Below are 4,765 nucleotides of genomic sequence, written 5' to 3'. Positions count from 1 at the left end.
TCCGGTGCCTGAGGAGTTTTGTCTGTGGCTCGTCCAGCTACAACAGGACACAGCCCAGAGGTGCCACGTGCAGCTGCCCTGTCCCCTCTAATCCCAGCTCCACCCTGCCTGCTCCCGTCCTTCCTCCAGGGGAAACATGGACACGCTCAGGTGAACCCCAGCTTCTTATGCCTGAACTGGGGAAACTGAAGCCCCATGGGACCAGGGGTGCCACTGGGCATCAAGAGAGGAAAGTTGAGCCCAGGGGTGATCTGGGAACTGGAGGGAAAACACGTGGGATCTGGGCAGGCACTGGGGCCTGACAGAGCAGAAGTGAGGAGTGGGTACCAGGAGCTGCAAACTCCGTGCCTCCAGGACCTATTCGGATAAAATAAATGGGTGGAACTGGAATAAGACAAAGTGGGGGTGAGCTGTGGCCAACTGGAAAATGCTCGTTGCAGCCACAGCGTTCCATTAAACAAGCAAAAGGAACCTGCCTGGCTGAGTCTTAAGCTCCCCCTGAACCCAGAAATGGGTTAGCCTTCCAGGATCCTCCAGCTCTGAGAGCTGGGGAGGGCACTCCATTACTGGGGGAACAGGAAATGGATCCTGGGCACTCTAGGGCAACACACGCCCTCCTTGCAGGGAAATGGATTTCCAGGCAGGGGAGATGCATGGGCAGAGGTGGCTCAGATTGTTTGCTGTAAGATTTGAAGCTGTGATCAGGAGGTGGCTAGGAGATGGGCTTGGTCCAGACCACAAAATGGTAGGTCAGAGGATTTGGACTCTGTCCCAGGAGTGAGCTGGAAATCAAGCTGGAAAATCCGATAAGCTTATTCTCAGCTTAATCCAGTCCGTTGCAAACAATGCATTTGAGGGGGCTAGAGCAGCTGCAGGGAGGCCAGGAGGAGCTGTTGAAGAGAACTTGAGCATGGGTCATGGCCATGGGGTTTGGAGAGAAGTGATACAGTGTCTTCAGAGCTTCAGAAGGCAGAAGGAGTCCGATGGCTCAAGGCAGTTGGAAGAGTTGGGTGTGACTGAGGGGGTGGGGAAATGGGGCATGCATGGCAAGCGAGGACTCTTATGCATCACCTCCCAGTCCCTTGTCCATCTGGCTACACTTCCTCTTTGTCTGGCCAGCCTAGGACCAAGCTGGGATCATTTCCCCAGGATGCCCCACACCAGCGGCAAATGTGCCCATCATAGCAGTTTGTTTAATGAAAATGATATGCTGTTGTGAGTACGTGATGTGGCAGCAATGCTGGCTACTGCATGAGACGGGAGCTAGCAGGGAGCACCTTCATCCAGGGTGTGTGGGTCCCCTTACCTCAGTTAATGCTCGTGGGGGTGGGCGTTAGCCTCTCCACTTACCGAAGAGGAGACTGAGGCTTTATGAAGTTAAGAGAGCTGCTTAGGGTCACTCATCAATAAAGTGGTGGAGGCCAGGCATGGTGGCTCACACCTGTAATCCCAGCACTTTGGGAGGCTGAGGCAGGAGGATCACTTGAGCCCAGGAGTTCAAGACCAGCCTGGGCAACATAGTGAGACTCCATTTCTATTTTTAAAAAATTATCCAGCTGTGGTGGTGCACACCTGTAGTCCCAGCTACGCCTGGGCAGTTGAGGCTGCAGTGAGCTGTGACTGCGCCAGTGCACTCCAGCCTGGGTGACAGAGGCCCTGTCTCAAACAAAAAAGTAAATAAAAAAATATATAAAGTGGTGGAGCAGTTTGAATTGTGTCATTCACTCATTCAATATTTAACTGAGCATCTACTATGTGCCAGGCACTATTCTAGACAACGAACATACAACGAGTAAACAGATAAAAATCTCTGTCCTCAGGGAGTCTGTATGTTGGGGTTGGGGTGGGGGCGGGGAAGAATAGACAATGAAAAAATACTTAAGGAAAATATGTAGACACCAATTGTCAACTCCCCCCATGGCCACCAGAGGGCACTGCAACCACGCGGCCCTCCGTTCGTCTCTAATTCCAGCTTCCTTTCCGGATTCCGAAGACAATTGCCAAGAAGGCTATGAATACGCAGCATAGCATCTGCTCAAGAATGAACGCGAGGAGGCATTGGCAGCAGTTTTTTCTCCACCCACTTTTCCAGCCTCATCCGCTCATCAGACCCCCATCCAACTGCCCAGGGTACCCCAGTGACTTTTCAAAGCCCCGTGTACTCCAGATTCACCAGCGACTCACATTCACTCCCAGCCACCCATCCCCTCCCAAATACTGTCTGGGTTACCCACCAACCCCATCCATCCGCTCAGCTGATGCCTGTCCTCCTCCTCACCCACCCACCCGTGCTCCTCGCCCCTTCCACCTGCTGTCCTGCCCACTTGAAACTGGCCAAATTGTCCCATAGATTTTTTTTTTTTTTTTTTTTTTTGATAAACACAGAAATTGACATTCCTGGTCTTAAAGCTTGAAACTTAAATTTGCCTTATCTGAGTTCCTTCCCCAGGAAACTGACCCTCAGGCCTCCCAGATAGCATCAAGGAACTGAAACTCCTTTTCTTTACCCCCCTGTAATTCCTGTTTTCCCGCCCGCAGCTACATTTGCTCCCCACTGTATAAACCCCCAATTGGAGTTTGTTGGAGAGATGGATTTGAGACTTATCTCCTGTCTCCTTGGCTGATGTCACCTGAATAAAGCCTTCTTTCCTGGCGATACTCATTGTCCCAGGATGCCAGATCAGCTTTCTGTGCAGTAAGCAATGGGACCTAGACTGAACCCCTGGCATTTCGGTAATACACCCATCCATCCTGTCCACCCCCACCCATCCTGTCCACCCCCACCCATCCTGTCCACCCCCTTGTGCTTCCATCCACCCATCCCTCTTCCCACCCCTCCGCCCACCCACCATCTGATGCTACAGAAGCCCAGAACTGGGGCACTCAATCTAGAGGTCAAAGATGGCAAGAGGTCAAACCAGATTGACAGTGAGTCACCTCAGCGGATATGAGTTTTAGTGTGCTGAGGCCGTGAAAGGTAAATGCATTTAAAAACAGCAAGACCAGGCACGGTGGCTCATGCCTGTAATCCCAGCACTTTGGGAGGCTGAGGCAGGTGGATCACCTGAGGTCAGGAGTTCAAAGCTAGCCTGACCAACATGGAGAAATCCTGTCTCTACTAAAAATACAAACTTAGCTGGGCGTGGTGGCATGTGCCTGTAGTACCAGCTACTGCTACTTGGGAGGCTGAGGCAGGAGAATCGCTTGAACCGGGGAGGCGGAGGTTTCAGTGAGCCGAGATCACACCACTGCACTCCAGCCCTGGCAACAAGATAGAAACTCTGTCTCAAAAAACAAAAACAAAAAAACCACAAAAATTAGCCAGGCGTAGTGGCGGGTGCCTGTAACCCAGCTACTCAGGAGGCTGAGGCACAAGAATCACTTGAACCTCAAAGGCGGAGGTTGCAGTGAGCCGAGATCATGCCACTGCACTCCAGCCTGGGCGACAGAGTGAGGCTCTGTCCCAAAAAAAACCCAGAGCAAACAAACAAAAAACACAACAGCGAGACATTCTTAGCAAACCAACTATCTGCAAACAATTCAACGTCGGATCTTTAAAAAAATCCCGCTGTGGCATTATGCTGCGGACACATACATTAATTTATGGCTAGCCCTTCAAGACAACCAGGTGGGTAAAATTATATAAATGTTCACCGCCTCTATACTTTGTTCCAATGACTTCCTGAGTAATTGATTGTTTTGCCAATTACTCAGCAACATTTAAGACCTGCTTCCGGAGGCCCTAAGTAGCTCAGCATTCTAAGACCGAAGTACTGAAGAAAATCTGCCTGTGTGGCTGTGAATAACATCTCCATCCATCACTGTACACATCAGATTTAGGCCAGATAACGCAGGCTTTATTTATTTCAGGTATGCCTTGTGCTTCAGATCATGGGACTCTAGTATAGCACCCCCAGAAAATTATCAAGGGCAAAAAAATCATAATACATACCTCTAGTTCAGTGGGTCCTTGGATAACCTCTTTCCTCTCTCCTAGTTCTTCAGCTAAAAGATTCAGGAGCCTTAGCAACAAGAAGGAGCTACCCACAAGTTGCATTATTCTAGATATTCGGACGCTTTTTTTTTTTAAGCGGGGGTCTTGCTATGTTGCACAGGCTGGTCCTGAACTCCTGTCCTTAAGTGATCCTCTTGCCTCGGCCTTCCAAGTAACTGGGATAATAGTGGTGAGGCACCGTGCCAGAGTTTTGGATGCTTTTTTTTTTTTGAGACAGAGTCTCTCTTGTCGCCCTGGCTGGAGTGCAATGGTGTGATCTTGGCTTACTGCAGCCTCTGCCTCCCAGGTTCAAACAATTCTTCTCCCTTGGCCTCCCAAGTAGCTGGGATTACAGGTGCGTGCCACTACACTCGGCTAATTTTTGTATTTCTAGTAGAGATGGGGTTTCACCATGTTGGCCAGGCTGGTCTCGTACTCCCGATCTCAGGTGATCCGCCCACCACAGCCTCCCAAAGTACTGGGGTTACAAGCATGAGCCACCACGCCTGACCGGATACTTTTTAACCAAAGGAAAAAGCAAGAATCTTTATTGGAATAATATATCAATATATGCAGGTAATCAGACAATACCAGTCAGACAACACTGACTTCTTTTTTTTTTTTTTTTTTGAGAAAGGAAGGAAGGCAGAAAGGAAGGAAGGAGGGAAGGAGGGAAGGCCTGAGGTGGTGGCTCATACTTAAAATCCCAGCACTTTTTGAGGCCCAGAAGGGAGATCACTTGAGGCCAGGAGTTTGAGACCAGCCTGGGCA

The sequence above is a fragment of the Pongo abelii genome, chromosome 18 (assembly GCF_028885655.2).
Source record: "Pongo abelii isolate AG06213 chromosome 18, NHGRI_mPonAbe1-v2.0_pri, whole genome shotgun sequence".
NCBI classification, from domain to species: domain Eukaryota; kingdom Metazoa; phylum Chordata; class Mammalia; order Primates; family Hominidae; genus Pongo; species Pongo abelii.
This window is presented reverse-complemented; position numbering follows the sequence as displayed.